The following is a 20,775-nucleotide window of genomic DNA, read 5'->3' as shown; positions in this document are numbered from 1 at the left end:
GAAAAAAGAAAACAAAACATAACTCATTCAACTTGTAAGTACAACACCCTGATTTGTCCTGTTTGTTCGTCTTCCATTCAGCTGGAGTTTGAGAGGCATTAACTGTTGCAGACCTTTGAATCTGCCCCCTCAGAAACTCTGACAGCTCAGAACATTGCATGTTCTCCATTATTATTCCAAAATATCAGCTTGCACACTCCAAAACTATTTAAGAAATACTGATTTGATTGTACTCCCCCACATTTTGCAACTGCCACCTTTTACTGTGAATGTTAATACGCTGAGTGGGACAACGGTGGTGTTTCGCTGCTGCAAAGAATAATCTTTTTCCTTGTAAATTCCAGGAATGGCTTCTTTCTGCCACTCTAGCTATTTCATGTAACAAATAATCTTTGCAACAGGTGAATTTGGCTCATCATGCAGATTTTGTTCTTTGTAAGTGGAAAATAATAGCAGACAGTTTTCCCTGTGTGTCAGCACTTTTATTCCAGTCAAGGCTGATACAAATATTTATTGAGGAGAAAAAGCACAAACCAGCCTGCGCAAGAAAACCTGCCACTGATGATGATGATGAGCGCAAGTTTTGGGGTGTCATTCTGGGGTAGCGCAGTCCCTTCCCTGGCAAAGCAAGCAGTCCTCATGCGAGTCGAAAGTGGCACAGCCCAGGTGGGGGCTCTCCCGAGGCACAGACCTTCGTACCGGCACATACCACCCTCCTCTTCCTCCACTGCAGGGACAGAGGGACGTGATGGTTTGTCCAGAGCAAAGCAACACATCCCATTGGGATGTCTTTCGGCGGCGGTGGGTTCAGGCCTGAGAATTCTTTTCAGTGCTGCGCGTTACAGCAAGCCAGCCACTGGTCTAGATCAGACCATCAGGATGAATCTGCTGTAACGGGGCTGGAGGGGGTTTCAAAGCTGACCATTAAACTTCTCCTTCATAGAATCATAGAATCATAGAATTGCTGAGGTTGGAAGGGACCTTTAAGATCATCAAGTCCAACCTTTAACCTACCCTGACAAAAGCCACTTCTAAACCATGTCCCTAAGTGCCTCATCTACCCTTTTTTTAAACACCTGGGGGATGGTGAATCCACCACCTCCCTGGGCAGCCTATTCCAATGTTTAATAACCCTTTCAGTGAAAAAATGTTTCCTAATATCCAATCTAAACCTCCCCTGACGTAACTTGAACCCGTTTCCTCTCGTCCTATCACTTGTCACCAGGGAGAAGAGGTCAGCCCCCATCTCTCTACAACCTCCTCTCAGGTAGTTGTAGAGGGTGATGAGGTCTCCCCTCAGCCTCCTCTTCTCCAGGCTAAACAACCCCAGCTCCCTCAGTCGTTCTTCATAAGGTTTGTCCTCCAGACCCCTCACCAGCTTTGTAGCCCTTCTCTGGACACGCTCCAACACCTCAATGTCCCTCTTCTAGTGAGGGGCCCAAAACTGAATACAGTACTCGAGGTGGGGCCTCACCAGTGCCGAGTACAGGGGGATGATCACTTCCCTAGTCCGGCTCACCACACTGTTCCTGATACAGGCTAGGATGCTGTTGGCCTTCTTGGCCACCTGGGCACACTGCTGGCTCATATTCAGCCGGCTGTCAACCAACACCCCCAGGTCCTTTTCTGCCGGGCTGCTTTTGAGCCACTCTGCCCCAATCCTGTAGCGCTGCATGGGGTTGTTGTGTCCCAAGTGCAGGACCCGGCATTTGGCCTTGTTGAACCTCATACCATTGGTCTCAGCCCATCGGTCCAGCCTGTCCAGATCCCTCTGCAGAGCCAACCTACCCTCAAGCAGATCAACACGCCCACCCAGGTTAGTGTCATCTGCGAACTTACTGAGGGTGCATTCGATCCCTTCATCCAGATCATTGATAAAGATATTAAAGAGAACCGGCCCCAGCACCGAGCCCTGGGGGACACCACTTGTGACCGGACACCAACTGGATTTAACTCCATTTACCACCACTCTCTGGGCACGGCCATCCAGCCAGTTTTTTACCCAGCGAAGAGTACTCCTGTCCGGGCCATGAGCAGCCAGTTTCTCCAGGAGAATGCTGTGGGAAACAGTGTCAAAAGCTTTGCAACAATCCAAGTAGATAACATCCACAGCTTTTCCCTCATCCACTAAGTGGGTCACCTTATCATAGAAGGATATTAGGTTTGATAGGCATGACCTGCCCTTCACAAACCCATGCTGACTGGGCCTGATCACCCTGTTCTCCTGCATGTGCCGTGTAATGGCACTGAGGAGGATCTGTTCCATGACCTTCCCAGACACCGAGGTCAGACTGACTGGCCTGTAGTTCCCCGGATCCTCCTTCCGGCCCTTCTTGTGGATGGGTGTCACATTTGCTAACCTCCAGTCAGCTGGGACCTCCCTGGTTGTCCAGGACTGCTCATAAATGATGCAAAGTGGCCTGGCGAGCACTTCCGCCAGCTCTTTCAATACCCTTGGGTGGATCCCATACGGCCCCATAGATTTGTGCACCTCCAGGTGCTGAAGCAGGTCCCTCACCATTTCCCTTTGGATTAGAGGGGCTTCATTCTGCTCCCCATCCCTGTCTTCTAGTTCAGGGGTCTGGGTGCTCAGGGAACAACTGGTCCTACTGCTGAAGACTGAGGCAAAGACTTCATTAAGTACCTCAGCCTTTTCCTCATCCTTGGTCACTATGTTGCCGGCCCCATCTACTAGAGGACAGAGATAATCCTTAGTCCTCTTCTTATTGCTAATATATTTATAGAAGCTTTTTTTGTTGTCCTTGACAACAGAAGCCAGGTTTAGTTCTAGCTGGGCTTTGGCCCTCCTGATTTTTTCCCTACATAGCTTCACTACCTCTTTGTAGTCCTCTTGAGTGGCCTGCCCTTCCTTCCAAAGGCCATAGATCCTCTCTTTTTCCCTAAGTTGCAACACTATTCACGCGAATAAATGAGTGTGTGTGTGCATACAACCGTGTGGACACACTCACGCACACACATACACGGACACACACATGCACACATTCCTTAGGGCTTACAGAAGACCAGCCTGCGCTTGGGTTTTGGCTGGCAGGGCTTGATAGGAGACCAATGAAAGTTCTTACGCCTGAGATGAAAACCATGCATGGTGTTACAGCTGGAAGAGCTGTTTGGAGAAGCCTGAATGCTCCCAGAATAGTACGGTTTCTCTAACATAGCTACAAGCAACACATCAAGCCCCAAATAGCTTCTTTTTTAAGCTTGGATCTAAGGGAGTGGAGGGGGAAACAAGCAGTGGAGGGCCTGCAATGACAAGCAGGCATTTATTTGAAGGAAAATAATAAATCTACTAAACTCTTAAAGATCTACAGCATGAATTCTTGGCAATCTCATCACTTTCCCCAAATCACTCCAAGGAACATGATAATGTCAGTATTCTGGTGTCTTTAGGAATAAAGAAACAGCACAATGCTTAAGGTTACAACATGGCATTTTGTAACAGCATAATAATAAGTGCAATCCTATCTGGAACTGTCTGAAATAACTGCTTTTTTTTTTCTTTATTCTGGGCTGAAGGGTTGCAGTTGCTCCTGCATAATCATATACCCCAGCTGCGTGGTAGCACAGGGAGGCCCTAACATTGTGGAAACACCACTATATTTTGCAGTAACGCCTCTGTATTGTAATTTTAAGAGATGCCCCTAACTGTTAGCATCCTGTAGCATGGCTTATTGTTTCATATATTTAGAGACATTTAATGCCCCTGGGATGGTTTTTTGGCAGGGATTATTTGGGTGGTTATATTTTTCACTGCTCCCTGAAGGCTTCACGAACCTTTCCAAGTTCCAGTGCAGTCTGGTGAGCGCAGTTCAGCATGTCCCAGCTCCTCCATGGAAAGGAAGGAAAGATCTTGCGGGTAGACTCAGCCATTTAGTTTTCTTAGGCATCAGATGCTTCCTTTATCCTCTAGACAGCTTAGTTCTCCAGCCTACAGCCCTGGGTTTCCCTGCTGTCTTGGTCATGTGCAGAAAGTACAACCTAATTACTTCTTCCATGTGGAGAAGATGCAGAGAGTCAGCAGTGACAGATAGATCCCTGCAGGGCAGAAAGACCCATCCTCTGCAAAATAATGAAGCCTGTAGCAAAAAAAAAAAAAAAAAAGAAAAAAAAAAAAAGAGCTTGAAAAAACACAGCTTCACAACCGAAGAGCCCACAGCCCGGAGTGAGCTGAAGTTTAAAGTTCATGTAGTTTTGAATCATTGCTTCAGGCTCTCTTCAGAGTCAAAGGGATCTCAGTTTACACATTGGTTATGCGTTTAATCTTGCTTTAGCGGCTGCAATCATGTCAAAAGTTTTTACTGTTTGGGAGGTTTTTTGAGTGAAAGCTGATACCGCGTGTGGGGAGAGAGGGCTTTCTTCAATTCCACAGACCCGAAATAATCAGTACCCCGGTGTGAGCTCCACTTTGTTCAGATGCACTGTAGACCAAAACTTCTTTCCTAGTCCTGGACTACTGTTCTGGTTATTCTTCACAGAGGTGTGGGCACGGACATTTCTGAAACGAGCACTGGCATTATCAATCACAGCAGTCCCTGAGCAAGTGATCTGATTTTCAAAGTGCTGAAATGAAAGCCGCTGGTGCTTTTTCACCTCTGAACATCAGAAAGTGGGCTCGCAGCTTTCTCTGGGCGGAGGCATGTGATATTAGCCACTGTTTTGAAAATTCTCCCCTCTTATTTTGTTACAAACGTGGATGCAAAAACCCGGGCAGTGCTATTGTTTGCAATAAGAAGCAGTGAATATCCAGTTATCACTGCTGTACCATGATCACATTAGTTATAAACACAAGTAATTGGCTGTCTTTGATGTCATTGCATTCATTACTATCTATTTCTTTGGCTACTGTGGAAATCAGCATATTTGAGGATCTTCTTAATGGGAGCGGTGCCATTGGGATATGTACAAAATTGTAGATCTTGCAAAATCGTCCTCTCAGTGCAGATTTTTGGAAACTTCTTCCTCCTCCCAAAATGTAATTTTGCCAGTTATGGGCCTGTAAAATGCAAACATCATTCACTATGTGGCAGAGCACAGCTTGGAAAACCTCCCCAGTGCTATTTGTCCACCTTGCAGATGTGGCGATGTTCACTTTGGTCTACTGAGGAGCCTGAGCTCCACCACCACCAATTAAAGAACAGATACTTCAGAGTCAAGCCCCCGCTTCACACTGCGCGTGCACTGGTGTAACTCACAAGAAGCAGCGCACACCGTCTGAGTGCTGCCTCTGTCATCTGGTCGGGGAAAAGAATATTCCCCACGCGACACGTAACGCCCTCAGCAGAGCCTGGGCTGGGTGATGGCTGCCTTGCTCCCATGGAGGAGCATCTGCACCTGCAGATAGTTTCTGAGAAACCAGTGGGTGGCAGAATCAGACTCTGCGGCTGTAGTCGCCTCTTCCCAGGTGACCTGCACGTCAGAAATGGTTTGGGTTTTTTTCTGAGGAAGCTGGCAAACGCATTTAAAATACACGCAGAGATTTTTTTTTTTTTTTTCAGCCTGGCAATAGCCAGTTTAAGCCATGGAGGGGAACTTCTGTGGGCTGCAGAAGAAGTGGATGCAGTTTTCAAAAACCTCTGCCCTCTCTTCATAAGGTGCCTAATAAGGGGTGAGTTTATTAGCCTTAACACCTGTGAGGCATAAGCATCTGTTTCCAGCCAGCGTGGACAAACTGAATTGCCTCCAAGACTGCTGACGCTCCCTGTCAAAAGTCATTGGCAGCAGGTCAGCGGGATCAAGCTCTGGTGTGGGGTTTGTGGAAGGAGCAATCTGCCACACACGCATCCTCGCCCAGACAAGCAGGATTGCACAAACCTCATTTCTTTAGGAATTCAGACTCAAAATATATTTGATTTTTGCCCTCTTTATATTATGCATTTCATTCAGCCGTGCTTCAATCACCGTTCGCCAGCCTTCCTTGCTCTTGTGAGGCTGGAGAAGTCATAAATACGGCAGCTCCCTTTGAGCGTTAATGCTGGATGCTGTCCATGACTGCTGAGCTGCAATATGCAAGCCAGCGATACCACAAAGTGAGAGTTTATATTCCTTCCCTATTGCATATTTTTAGTGTGTAAATCCACAGAGCAGAAAGAAATTTACAGGGAGTGAGTGGTCATGGGGAAAGTAATCCACATAAAAAGCAGTGGCAGATGCCTCTTTCTGCCTGGGACTCCTCCTGTTGGGAAGTTTCACACCAGGCTGAACGAAACCTTCAAACCATCGGTGTTTTTTTCTTGTGCCTGAGTTAAGGGCAGGGGGGAGGAGGGTGTCACTGATATTGCTTATCCATTATTCATTTAGCAATGGTTCTGGGGAGCAACTTAATGCCATGTGTTTTTCACTTACATGAATTGCAATAGAGTCTTTTCTTCTGCAAACCTGCCTGCACTGGGGAAATTTTCTAAGTTGTTTTACAACTGGCATAGCTTAAACTGTGCGGGGACTGCAGCAAAGACCTGGTTATAGACAACTTCAGGTGAGTGATCAGTTTTTACTGATGTGATTTTGGACTGCGGCACTAACTACACCTACTAAAAACTGAATTATTAAGACTACACAAACAAGGAATATTTTGGCTTTGTTGAAATACACAATATCTATCTCCCTTGCACTGAAAATACTTCTGTTCCCCAAATTGCTCATTCTCTCTTGAAAGGACTACCTTTTGTTGGGAGATTTGAGTTTTTCTTGCTTTGTTTTCCTAGCCTTCTTTGAACCAGGTATTTTAAGTCAATATATCACAAACAAGCCCAGATGAGATTTTCAGTGCAGCCTTTACTGACAGAATCAAAATTACATGAAGTATTGCATTTTGAGGCAGTGATATGTGTGCAGTCAAGAAGAGGTAGATTCTGATCTGGCTGAGTGAAACGCTCCCAGTTAAATCCCATCACTTGCGAGGCTCTGTGCAACCAACACATTTGTGCGCTAATAAAACTGAGGGGCTGGAAAGAGAAAAATTTCTTTTCTGGGCCTAATAGGAAGGATGTGAATAAAATCACAGCTGAAAACGTGGAGCAGAAAGCCTTGAGACAGAGGTGGTAGGCCCTTTGCTGAAGGAAGGCAGCTGAGGAGGAGGAGGAGGTGCTACGTAGAAGGGAACATTCATCTCTGCACTCAAGACCTCCTGGTCCTGACGTGAGAAGTATCTGGGTCATTGGACGCAGTGGATTAAAAATTATCCCACAGGTACAAAGACATATTTTCTGAAGATTAGTGAGATTTGCTGAATTTCAACTGGAGTCAGACACACGTGCTTCACTCCTTTAGACGGTCTCCAAAAATACTAGAAGCAAGGTGGGATGTTCAAGCATCAGTCCAAGTCCTTGTGCAAGGACTCCCTCAGCGTGGGAGGCATTCCTGCCTCAAGATAAGGTACTGGCCAGGTAAAGGTAGCAGAGACCATAGCCTGGGGGCCATGGTCAGTTGGATTTGCCCAGTCCGTGTCCCGGGAGCACCAGAAGACCCTGCTTTTCCTTAGCTCCTGCCTCCTCTCCCTACCAGGCTTCTGGCACAGGGAGGCAGGGGCTGTGCTTCACAATCTGACAGGGATGAGGCCACAGGGGAGAGGAGAAGGAAGGCAGAGAAAACAAGCTGGCTCTCAGCCTTTACCACCCATGAACTTCTGCACACCATTTCTCTCCTGGGAACTGATACAGGGCTCCCTGTGAAATCAGGAGGCATGTGGTCATATGAAGAGGCACTAGGTCCATCCCAAAGGAGGGAGAGAGGCTCCTGTGAAGCAGAAATCAGCTGTATTTCCCCTTGGTGCTCTCCTATCTTCTCAGGTGGGCTGTGGCCTCATCTCAGGCCACCCCTGGAGTGGGTTTGGCTTCCAGGGTCCCCAGGCCAGTGCCACAGCTCTGGGGGATGGTAAGAGGTAACTGGAGCTGCTGACCTGCCTCTGCAAAGAGACTGCTGGACCCCTTTTCCCTACGCCTTTTCTTTCCAGGGCTAGCCATCAATAATAAAGGAGATTCAGCAGTTTGTTGGCAAGGCTGTAGGCCCTGCTTTACATCAGCTGGTGGGGACTTCTCTGTGCAGTGGGAGGCACCGTCTTGTTCACGCCTCTGTGTCCTCTATCTGCCCAGGAGGATGCCTGATTCCCAGGCTGGAGCTTCTGGCTGGCCAAGTGACAGGACCCTGCCCTCGGTGCTGTGAAACCCCCTCGGCAGGAAGTGCCTGTCTCTCCCCACCAACTCCCCAAGACAAACCAGCCTTACACCTCAGGCTTAAAGCTAGGCGCTCAAAGTTAGGCCATGCAAAGGTCTCCCTTGTCCTCCACGTTGAGTGTGAAGGACGCCTGAGAGCACACATCACCTTTCCATCATGACAGAATTGGTTTCTGTGCAAAAATGTTTTGTGCATGCAGAGACCAGAGGGTGTTGTGTCCCTCCTCTTCTTGCCTCCAAGAAGCTAAAATTCTCACATAAAATCCAGGCTAAGGTTGTTTTGGCTGTATAATCAGTAAAAAGTGTGCTGAATAATGAGACAACAAACCCTTATGTCTTCTGAGAAATGACTGTATGTGGTCCTTGGTGCTAAACTGCCCAGACTGTCTAATGAACTCTCATCTCGGCCTCTGCCAAACATTTAACTAAACTCCAGGCTTTACACATTTGTTTTAGTTTAATCTTCCTCCAGCTGACACAGTGTGCTGGAGAACTACCTTACTAGTTTTCTCGGGGTATTTCTGGTGGCTTTCCAGGCTGCTACATCACCCATGGTGCAGATCCTCTCAGAACTGGTGGCCAAAACACACCTCCCGTGCCCTCCCTCTGCTGGACCGGGGGGTGGGGGCCAGGGCCCTATTCCAGGGGCCCATTCCTGTAGCATGCAGAAATATGGGAATGTGAAACCCTTTTGAGGCTCTATTGTAAGCTGCCTTGAGAGTGTCTTCCCATCCTGGCCACAGGTAAGAAAGCGCCAGATGCAAAGATCGAGCTTTTTCCCCAGCATGGGGCAGAGCTGCCCCAGCCTCCTGCTGTGTCCTCAACGGTGGTACGACTCCAGTGACTGTCCCGTGAGAAAGGGGTTGCAGGTGACCCTGCGCTGCGACAAGCAGGCACCCGTACAGCCAAAGCAGGGAACGGCAGTAGCATAACAATGTTGCCCCCCAAAAAAAGAGCAGGTCCTCCCCAGATAAAAGGTAGGTTGCAATGAGCCATAAACAGGAATTTGAAGCGTTCGGTGTTGCTAACATAACATCAGCTACAGACCACTGAAGAGCAAAGAGCAAGATTCCTTCCCACAAATGCAAGGTTAATACTTTCTATCCCATTTATTAGCTATGCTTAACTTACATTCTTTTTCATTTGGCTGTGGAAACACCGCCGTAAGCGTGAATGCAAGCTCCACTGAAATACCTGTATTTAGCTCCATTCTTCCCCTTCCAGAAAAAGTTTTAGCGCAGACAAACTTCTGACGGACATTCACACTGTGCATTCACACTGACTATCTGTGAGTTTTGATCTGTCATAAATATAAATTAGTTCATAGCCAGATATTGCCTTAACTTAATTGTTTACATACTAACTGGGGACAGATAACATACAGCCTTGGCTTTATTTAGCAATTTAAACTCGAAGTTTTAGTGAGTGGTGAGTAGACAAAATGTTACATTGTGAGGGTTTTTTCTTCCCCTGGCCCTATAATATTTTACTTTGATTAAAGCCGTACCAAGGTAAAATTGCACATCTTACGTGAAAAGCAATTTACCTCTGCTCTTATTGAAGTTAACCGTACTTATTTGTCCTAGCATAATGTATTTTTCTAGCTGCATTCTAACTGCAGTGCTTTATCATACGAACCAAGTTAGATTTAATCAAATTCAGTTTGTGTTGTGAATTTTAAGACATTCGTTCAATTAGTTGGAATAAAAGCAGAACATTTGGAAGAAAGATTAAAGTTGAAAAATGCTGGTGCTGAGCTGGGCATTCAGTGCTCCTTCTGCACCTTTCTTGCCCTGAAACATTTCTCATGCTTGAAAAGGCTCCCCGATCTTTTTTTTCCCCGCTGTTTCTCAGATTGCTGGTGATGTTTGTGGGATGGGGAAGATAAGAGTCACTTTATGAGGTTGCAACACCCAGGTGCCCGTAAGACCTGACCAGTTTTCCTCCTGCTGTGCCTGTCATGAGCTTTTTCTGGTCACTGATGGACAATAACGGGACCACATTCCAGCTGTGGCTTTTTTTAATGAATTGGAGTCCACTGGGAAGCCACAGTGCTGCTCCCCATTTGCACTCCAGTCTTACCAGTGGCCCTCGACTTCCTTCCTATTACTCTCCTTGTTGCCACCTGGTGGGAAAATTGCCATCACTCGTGTTTGACTTTCGGACCTGGCTGCACAGCTCAGGGAGGTAAGCACAGGAGCTGAGGGGACACCAAGGTTGGTCGGTCCCTAACATCCCTTTCCAGCAAGGAAACTACTTTCTCTTCTCACCCTTTCTATTGCTTCCCCCTAAAATGGTTTATTTGCCCATGTACCAAGTATTTTTGGGGTATCAGGATGTTTCTACTGTGTTGTCCTGTGTACTGAATGCAATACCCACTAATTATTATTAGCATATTACCTTTATTAAGAAAATTTTTATGCTTGTTGTTGCTATGTCTTATGGCTGTAATTTTCCTCATCTGGGAATTCTTGATTAAATTGGCTTAGGTTCACCAGCCTGAGTGATTTGAAAAGGCCATTGTAAAATAATAAAGAGAAATAAAAATGTCTTGGTGCAGTCAGACTCCACTCGCTCAACTGAAAAACGTGGTGTTTTTACATTTTGAGACAGTTTCTCAGACAGCCAGACAAGGTGACATTAAACAAATCATGCTAATTACAACACAATTTATGTAGAGAGATTTCACTGGCCTGCTAATACTTGGCAGGAGCTGCCAATTACAAATGTTTCAAAAAAGACCATTTCCAGCATTAACTTTTCTGGTTCTCAGGGAAATCTAAAGACGCAGCCTGTTGAGCTCCCTTGTTTGTGCCAAGGGAAGCAGAGCCCAGTCCAAGCGCAGAAGCAGGGACCAGAGACCTGAGTTCAGGTCACGGGTTTCAGACAGACTTGCCCAGGTAGCCCCAGGCAGATCACTCCTGAACGTACCCCATGCCAAACGAATTAGCCAGACTTTGTGTGATTCCTGGAGGCTTTGCAGCTCTCTGGCCTCAGTTAGCCAACACCAGGTGTCCTGCCATGCGTGTCATCCTCAGAGGTGCAGGCAAGACATTGCCATTCTGGTCTGGGAACATTTTGCACGGTTGATGGTACGTCAAACAACAGAGGGGAAGATCACACCCTCTGTGCATTAGATGCCTCATTAACAGAACAAGGATTAAAAACTTACCTATAACACTTGCCAAGAGCATCATGAAATTTGTTTCCTAGGAGCCTGTAAAGCAGTTTAACTCTTAAAACTCAGAGACATGTAGGGCTTTGCCTCCTATTCACTTAGCTTAAGGCTGTGGTCATGTAAGATGCTAGTTCCCCCCGTCCATAGCAGTAACCTTCACCTTTGCAGAACGACAAAAGGCAATGTGGCACCCAATTCTCACCCCCGTTGATGCTTACGCCATAGTTTAAACGCTGCGGTTTACAAGAAACCACCTTGTCCTGGGAGATGTTCAGATGCATCATGCTGGTTTTGCTGCAGGGACAACAGCAGCCTGGTAACAGCAAATAGCTTTGGGTCTGGGGCTAGGGGAAGAAAGCAGAAGGAGGAGGAGGCTGGCAATAACTTCTCACGTCAGGGATTTACTGAATGAGCTCCTGCCAATGCTGTCTGGCCAGGGCTCCACTGACCACATACGGGAATGTGAAGCTCCAGGTTAGACCTCTGACTCAATGAAGAGTGAGGTAGCATGGGGAAGGGTCCTCAAAAACCTGCTGTTCAGAGCTAAATGAGCTAAACCTTTCCACTGGCTTCTCTGAGACACCCAGAAAGAGAAGCCAATTGCATAATCAGCTCACTCTCTGGAACAATAGAAACGCCCTGGCAAGCTTTTCCTCATGTGCTCAGAGCAGAATAGTGTGAATAAATGTGATTTGGAGATTCTCAAATAGGCTGGTGGGTGGGATGCCTCACTCTGGAGGTGGGTTCAGATCTTTCTCCAAAGCAAGCTGAACTCAACTCTCTGAACTGGTAGCTGAACGCAGGGTTCCCAGCACTCAGCTGAGTTGCCCTTATTCTCCCATGGTCATTTGCATAGCCTGTGCTTGGCTTTGGCATCCCTTGGAAATGCCTATAAGCATGGACGTACCTCTGCAGAGCTTGAGAATCTTCTTCCTGGGCTTCTTACATTTTGCTCTGAGGTCGATTTGCAAGCAACTCCGCATCTAACGCTTCAGGGGCTTCATGCTGCTGGTGGGAACTGATGATCTCTGTTGAGTCCTGGATACTCATGGAAATTGCCCAGGAGGTAACCTGTATTTTTGAGAGGGTCACAAGTGCTTTAAATAGTAGATTTAACATCAGCTGGAGATAGGAAGACCTTAATGGGCCTTTGTCGAGGTGGCAGTTTTTGCATGCATAAAGCAAGTGCAAACTCCTGCACTACATAAGGGCACCACTAAGTCCTGCAGTGCTTGCACATCCACTGAGTACCCCTTTGGAGCTGCTGCTTTTGGCTCAGAGTGATTTGAGAAAATTGCATAGAAGAGGTCTGGGGGGCAGGGTACTACAAGGGGTAAAGCTTCCATGGGGAATGAAGCCTCCTGGACTCACCACCCATAGGAATTCTTGGGAACTGAAGATGATCAGCACTTCGTCTCAGCAACCTCTGGGAGTTACACCTGAGTACTAGCAGAGGCTCTCCTGTGGCGGTGACACACAGAGCTAATTTTCCTTTACAGCTGCACCTGATGGCATGCATGACTGTTGCTTGCCTGTGTACAGACACGTTTTCACGCTTGACTCACAGTTACTCCAGTGCCACAAGCCAACACTGCCCGTGGTTACATGGAAATTCAGTAGCATTGGGAACACATGTAGCACATGAGAGAAATGGGCCAGAAGAGTTATTTCAAGCAGATATTGGTGATAGATGCTGGTAGCAACAGTAAGCTATCAAAAGGAAATAGATATATATCTCTCTTCAGAATAAAAAACAGCATCTGCACCTGAACAGGGTTTGGTGATTGCTAAATGGCTCCATAAGCAAGAGAAGAGCTTTTTGGACAGAAGGTTTTGCATAAAGCAGTTGTTGTTTACACCTGAAACTGGTGTACAAATAAAGCCATCACTCTTTACTGCCAATCCTCCTCGACTCTGAGCCAAAGCAGCCTGTGGAGCTGCACAACAGCCCTCCTTGCAATTGTTCCTCACAGGTGTAGCTTTTATACTTGTTTGCCAATGGTTGTCCAGGTCAACTCCCATGCTGAGCCCCATTTAATCCAACAAAGTAATGTGCTAAGAAAAGCAGGGAGGGCATTATTCAGAAAGGGGAACTCTGGCCTTGGATGGAAAAAGGAGAACATGGAGTTAATTTTCTGCTTTGAATTGCGCTGAAAAGGAGTTTAGCTTTTGCTACCGAGTGTCAGGGGAGCCCAGGGACACAGGCTACCACGAACAGAAGTTTCCTTCTACACCCACCTCGCCTGCCTACCCTTCCACAGGCAGCAATCACAGCCCCATAGACTGACCTTCAACTGGATGAAAAATTAAGCCTAAATTGTAAAACACTAAAAAACATGAAGTCTGAAATCCAGTCTTTTTCTACTTCCCCATTTCTGCTATTTCTGTTCCTTTTATACATCATCTGTTGTTCTTGTATCTTCCTCCTTGCTAAGGTAGGTCACATAAGGTGCCATCGCCTTGAGAGGGTCAATTTTGAGGGTCTTGACCCTCTGGCAGCTCTTGCTGCAGCTGCACACCCCCTGCGATGGCAACCCCCAGCTGCTAGGGGTGTGCTGGGGACCCCTGTGACCTCAGCACCAAAACTGTCCTCTGCCAGGTCTGTGTTTGACTTGAAGGAGGCAGCAAGCACCAGGTTATTGTGCTATCTTCTACACCCATGAAAGCCACCGGGAGCCTGGGGTGAGAAAGGGCCACTCCAATGGAGGGCGCTCGCAGTGGCTGGGAGGAGCACAGGGAGGTGGTGAGGAGGGAAGAAAGTCTAGGAGAGGCAAAGAAGAGGGGAGATGGGGGCTGGAGTAACCCCAGGAGGAAGGAGATGGAGAAGCAGAAAGGATTTGCCAGCCTTAGCAAGAGACAGAGGTAGTGATGGCGGCAGGAAGCCCTGAGGATCATTACACTCTGCTGCATGATCGTAACACAGTGTTGTCACAGCTACGCTTTAAAAAATCACAAGCAAGATCTCAGAAAAGCTTGAAATTAACTTAAAAATCTAGAGACTGCTTAAAACAATAAGTTAGACCATTTTTCTTTTCACTTCTCATTGTGAGAGGATGACGCTGGTCACGTTTTCAGGCTTTTTTTCTAGAGATTAACATTTGAGAAAACAATTCTCACCAAGCTCTGTGACTCAAAGAACTGAGGCACCAGGGAAAACATCAGACATCACAAACTTTTCCACTAAATGACAAGCACTAGCAAGTGGGGGATTAGGTTTTCTCTGGAGCTGCCCCTTTAAGTTCTTGGTAGCCTGGTTTTTTTTCAGAGGTAGCTTTGATATAGCAGCAGAGAACTGAGACGGGACCAATAGCCAACGTGTTCCCTCCTGGGTACTTTCCTTTTGTAGTTGCGTGTGACGCCGTCACTTAATCTTGGCTAGAAATGGGAACGGACAGTTTCTCTTTGTGCAGGGAGCGTGGATCTTTCCCATGCAGGCATTCGCAGCCATCCATACATTTGAAGAGGCAGTGGGAAACAGGGTCCAGTCCCAGCTACTGTGGTTTCAAGAGACAGTTTCTGAGCAGAGATTAAGCCGGGGCTCGCAGCTCCCTGTCTGGGCACACGTGCAGCAAATAAACAAGCCACAGACCCCCACCCCAGCTGCAAAGCACCACAAGGTACAGTGTTGTCCCCCAGGTAAGCTTCGTTTAGCACTCAGAAACTCCTGACAAATAGCCAAAGTCTCCAAACTGCATCTGGACAAAAATATGTAGATGGAAAAAGAGCGTATTTCTAGAGAAATCCAGGCTGTATCCAAAACAAAAAAAATCCAGTTTCCCATTTAGACACCAAGTGATAGCCAGCCCCAGCCTTCAGATTTGCAAATCAAACCCCAGGCCTCCACATCCCTTCAGACATTGTGAAAGCTAATTTGGGGCATTTGCAGGAAATCCGGATAAAATCAAGCTCATCTTAATCTTTCATACAATGAGACATTTGATGTATTTGAAAGTTTATCTCGTCTTTTAAAATCACCTGTGGCTTCCTTTTAAAGTCTGAAATCGTCACACCCATAATAAATCTCTCTAGGGAAGTTCAGCTTTTTGAAATTAAATTAAAATAGGACATGGCTGTATATATAGATACACAGAATAAAACAGGCAGGGGTGGTTTACAGTGATGTATATTGTCTGCAAGGAAATACATCAATGGTCCACTATACAAAAAATACCTTTCTGCCACTCTGGAATGCATTAAATGACATTTTTTAATGCATTTTTTTCTCCCCCATTAAGAAAAAACGATCTGTCTGGATATCTCACTTACCTGAGCCAAACCCCAGGGTGTGTGGCATCATCTGTGTCACTCCAAATATCTCTGGTAGTCTCTGCCACAGAGAGCAAGAGAAAAAGACTTCTTTCTAAGGACTGTTCCTCCTAGCTGAAGTGATCAAAGGCAACAAATAAGAAATGGCTTATTTCCTTGCTTACGTGTTTTCTTTCTCCTGGAATATATCTTACAAGCACAATTAATATGAACTGGAAGAAACTCATGAAGATATGCCTACATAAAGTAGTCCTACACTAGATTATACTACAGGGCTTTCCTGTGAAGGTAAAGCACTTACTTTTCCATTTTACATCTGCTTTTTTTAAGACTGTTATATTTTCTGAGATTTGCTAGATAGCTGTAGCAAAGCCACAGATAGCGTTAACAAACCTCAAATTGACTCCCAGATAAGTCTTCATCCTTCCTTGGAAATAAAACAGGTTTTGTTAACTGTGTTCAACTAATGTTTAAACTATTGGTTAATCAAGAGGTTTAAATAGTTGAAACCCCTCTATGAGTGAAGCAACTCCTGATGACACCAAGTACCACTGTCTAGAAGCGTGTTGGCTCCATTCACCTTTTTCACCCCAGGAAGACAAAAGAAACCCCCCAAGAGATACTGCCATGCGGTACTGAAAAATTTCCCATCAGACACAGTTAACAGAGACTCAGTGGGAGCCCTTTTCGTTGCAGTCCTCTGTTCAGGAGCACTCTTGGGCTTGTGCTGAGGCTCTTTGGGGGCCTCTCATCGCACCCTCATCATTGAGGGCTCCTTTCCCCTCTGCCCCAGCTCCACCAGGTGACACTGTTTGTCCTTTGTCTTCTACCCAGGCTGGTATCCAGCATCTTCTGAGAACTTTCTGCTGACTGAATTTCATCTGTACATCGACAAGGGATTTATTACTGCTTCTGCATGGCTTGGCTTATTGGCTGTGCCCGCTCTCGTTTCCCACTCTGTGGCTGCTTCTGCTTGACCACGGAGGGCAAGAGAAGCGAGTCAGCAACCCCTTTCTCTTTTCAGCTGTTTCCCAGCAAAAGAAACATTATCACATCAGGCTGCCAGACAACATGCCGCAGAGATTCTCCCACATATTGCTTCTTTCCTTCCTTTTTTTATTTCAAGAGATAAAGAGGTGGGTGACAGATTTCCGGGAGGGGGGGGAAGGATTTATGCTGAGCAGTGCTATTGTGACCTCTCTGTCTTTTACACTTGAATGGGAAGGGGCCCTGAACTGAGGCTGTAAAGCCAACAGCTTATCCACAAAGCCCCTGGCTAATTAGTCATTAAAAAAAAAAAAAAAAAGAAAAAAAAGAATTGCAATCTGTCAAGAAAGGAAAGAGGGGTTTAAAAGGATATACCTTTATAGCTATAAATTGCTACAGTTCAATCCCAAAGAAAAAGAATTACAGGATAATGTGCAAAGGGTCGATTCAATAAAAGGAGGGAAAGAGACACCTGAGTTTCCTTGAACTCACCGGGGAGGCAGCTGTGTTCGGTGCGCTTGCTGCACATACATGTAGCTGGATAATTGCTAGGTTAGGAACTGAAATAGCAGCATGTGGGCATGATCCAAAGAAGCAAGCAGACACAGAGGAAAAAAAAAAATCACCAGCCCAGCCTTGGGCAAATTTTCGCTGCATGCAGAGTAGATCAACTATTTATTTCTGAAATTTGCACTTTGTAAAGCATAAATAAGCAGGGACGATCAGCGTGTTCCCCCAGCAATGTGCATACCCTCCGATGGGTACGGCGTTTGGCTGTATCTAATGACGGCAGCCCCAGAAACCAGACTAGAGCCCAGCAGGAGCTGGATGTTCTCACATTGCATTTTTTTTAGAAAGCAGCTCAATTAATCTGAAGGTTAACTTAATTAAGTAAAGCTCACCTCCTTATCGGGCTCTTCTAGGCTTTTAGATCGTACCAGGTACTGTGGAGCCATTCATTAGGCCTCACAATGTGCCTCTCAGCTAGGTAAATATGTGCTGATCATATTTCACAGAGGCTTCGGACAAAGGCAGAACAGTTAAGCCCAAAGTTTTGAAGGTCTGGCCTTCAGGAGTTGTGTACGGACACAAAGAAAAATGTGAAGCAGGGGAAAGAATCCCACAGCACCCAGGGGACCATGAGAGCCAGACAAAGGAGGAGGAGGAGACTGGAAACGAGCAGTCGTCCGAAACACGGACGGGTTTTTGCTAAGCCCCGAACTATGTGTTGCACTTTCAGGGCGGGCCACCAAGGCTCTCGGGCTTGGGGTTGACTGGGGAAAAACCACAGCCATCCCTGTCCCCTGAAGCTGGGAGGCCCCAGGGAGCCAAGGGCACCGGGACGGTGTGATAATAAGGATCATTTTAGGGTCCTGCTTTCCCTGTAGGAACAAGGAGAGCTCACATTCATCAGTGGGTGTCAGCCGCAGCAGGGCAGTCACAGTGCACACCCCACTGGAGACCCGACGTGCAAACACAGCCCCTCTGCTCCGCCGCATGTGCTGGCGCGTTGATGATGGTGAACCCTGGAGTCTGGTACAGGTGCGTGTGTGAGAGTGCTGGAGACTGGAGGGAACTGTGTCCTGTTCTTACACGATGGAGAAGGGGGCTTGTCCTGCTGCGTTGCAGTCACTGGTACTGCAACAAAAGAAACGTAAAGCAACTGGACAAGGTCACCAAGACAGACAAAAACAAAGCTGAAAGAGGTTTTTAAGACATCTTGCCTTGAATCCATGTCCCAGTTACGCTCTTCCTGCCTGCATCGCACTCCCAAGTTATAATTCCTTACCCCCAGTTTCTTTTCCTATAAAAGAACAAAATGAATGTAATGTTTATTGTTACAAGAAGCGCAATGCCATAATCGGGTTAAGACGACAATTGACTGAATGCTGACATATATTACTGAAAGAAACTTAATTATGTAAAGCTTCATTCGCTCACTGGGGACACTTGTTTGTTTACAATGTCACTTCTGTTACAAGTGTTTTTAAGGACAGATGTTTCTGAGAATGAGAGGAGCCTGATGGTCTTGTGAATCTGGCATGCAAATTCAGCAGGCAGGTTCAACCTCTGTTTCCTCACCTATCAGTGCTAATAAAAATCACATTTATTTGCCTCATTTGAAGAAAGAGAGGAAGGTAAGCAGACAGAAAGAGAAAGAAAGGAGGGAAGGAGGGATACAAGAGGAAGGAGGAAGGGAGGAAGCATGTGGACCGAGAGTGTCTGCAGGGGGTTAGCAGCAGAGGTGAGAAGAGCTGTACATACACCATTAGCACACTGTTTTCTCTGCATTAGCTCGCTGCCAGTTCTGTACCTGCCTTGAAAATAAGTTCCTTGGTGCTACTTAATTACTCCACAGTCTCTGAAGTTTCAGGATAAATACATCTCCTGATAACCCTATTTTCGTCTTGTCCTATTCTTGGCATTTTCAAAAATGCACCACATCCCACTCCTGCCTCTACCAGTCACATTCATCCCTTTCTGTCTTGCCAGAGCCTCCTCAGCATTCTTTATACCTATTTTCATGAATCAAAACAGTTGCTTTAAAGGCTGATTTTTCCCATAAATTGCTGTTCTGGAGGTAACAGCCTCAGAAGTTGATTAGGGATCTTCTCTAAGTTCCCCTTCCCTGACTAGAACAGAGTCCATGTGTTTAGGACACATTTTGCTCATCTTGACATTCATATCCTCCTCATTTTAAACAAGCAAGCGTATTTTTCTTGAAAAAAAATGAAATCTGTGGTAGGCCTAACCTCCTAAAACAACTTCTACAGGAACAGCCACACGCACTCTGACACAGGAGACCAGCAGGTGATACCCTGTGGAAGCAAGAATGTCTCTTCACTGCCTAACCTGGAGACATCCAGATTTGCAACCTTAAGGACGCTCCCACATCTTAGCCATTTTTGAGGGACTTTAGATTATCGAAATTTCAATACTTTTTGCTTTCCTGTGCTCAAATTAAATCACACGTGCCGTGAGAATCCTAGCACAGCTAACAAACACGGCTCTGTATGGCGTGCTGTTTTTCCAAACCTTGGGCATTTGGCATGTGAGGCCACAGTCCGCCAACTACACAGCATATTGAGCTATGATTAAAAAGTGTCCCCTCTAAAAAACGAAGGTCCCCTTTTACTGGCAAACCACCAGCTGCAAGAGATTATGTTAAGGCTGTAAATAATGAAAGCGTGATAGAAGTATATGCTTTTTTTTTCCCTCCTTGATCCCTTTATTATGCTTTCTGGTATAAGAACAATAACCTGCTGTTGTCCACCAGGTTCCTCATTTATAGAAGGCTTAGAGTCCCCTTGATGTTTGAGAGGTTGAATCTGCAGTAAAGAGCCACACAGTTTTATGCAGACCTCTCCTGCCTCACTGGGAAGGCCAGGAGGAGCGCTCAAGGTGGTGTGCCAGCAAACTGGAGCTGAGAAGTACATACCGAAGCAGTCCTGTAAGCAAAATAAAACAGAGGAGTAGAGCTGGAGATGCACTGTTGGAAGAAGCATAAGTGGAAATTCCTGCCAAGCAGTGCCTGGGGATTTGGCTGTGGGATTGCCAAATCCACAAACGGTTTGAGACTACGTCCCAGTTCACGGCTTGGAAAATGTACCCCATGTTAGGAGCTCCTAAGAGTCCATAGTTCAGCCTAAAAGACAGTCTGATTAACTTATACGTACGCCAGGACTGGGAGCAACACGGAGGTGGGAGCAACAGAATAGAGCTGGGGAAAAAGAAAGCAATCAAGAGAAAATACTCTCTGGATCTCTGTGGTGGTGGAGATACTGGGTGCTATAAGCAGTCAATGGGTTTGATGCTGGGACTGCTCAACACCTTTAGAAAAGGCAGCAGATAATGAGAAACAGCACTAAGTACAAATCAAGATGGGAAAAATTTACTGCTGGCTCTACTGAGAGACTGTGGAAAGAAAATTTGGAGAGAACTGGTGAAAATACTAAAAGAGGCCAAACAAGCAAATTCCACTAGAAGCAGCAGAGTGTTTTTAAATCGTGTCCTTTAATAATCTACTATTTGCATTACCATAACATGCCATTGCATTATTCGGGCATGCAAACAATTGTTGAGTTGCCAACTTCTGCTACTGGAAAAAAATGATGACCAGGGGGAAAGAATTTCTGTAGTAAATACCTCAGCATGAAT

At 46.2% G+C, this 20,775-nt stretch overlaps 1 long non-coding RNA gene across 5 annotated transcripts in view; it reads right to left on the bottom strand.

Moving 5' to 3' along the window:
* The window catches only part of LOC134511766 (uncharacterized), a 107,402-nt gene that overhangs the window by 32,925 nt on the left and 53,702 nt on the right, over window positions 1-20,775 (bottom strand). For 2 of the 5 annotated variants that reach the window (XR_010069973.1, XR_010069974.1), the window contains exons 1-2: window positions 15,631-15,739; window positions 12,272-12,435 (exon numbers count right to left, since the gene is read on the bottom strand). The exons of 1 other annotated variant lie outside the window; for it this stretch is intronic. This is a non-coding gene — a long non-coding RNA (uncharacterized LOC134511766). Of the gene's footprint in view, window positions 1-3,792; window positions 4,095-12,271; window positions 12,436-15,630; window positions 15,746-20,775 lie in introns of those variants that run through there. 2 more of the 5 variants (XR_010069971.1, XR_010069972.1) reach the window with 2 other exon arrangements.

The sequence above is a fragment of the Chroicocephalus ridibundus genome, chromosome 2, assembly GCF_963924245.1.
Source record: "Chroicocephalus ridibundus chromosome 2, bChrRid1.1, whole genome shotgun sequence".
NCBI lineage: Eukaryota > Metazoa > Chordata > Aves > Charadriiformes > Laridae > Chroicocephalus > Chroicocephalus ridibundus.
This window is presented reverse-complemented; position numbering and strand designations above follow the sequence as displayed.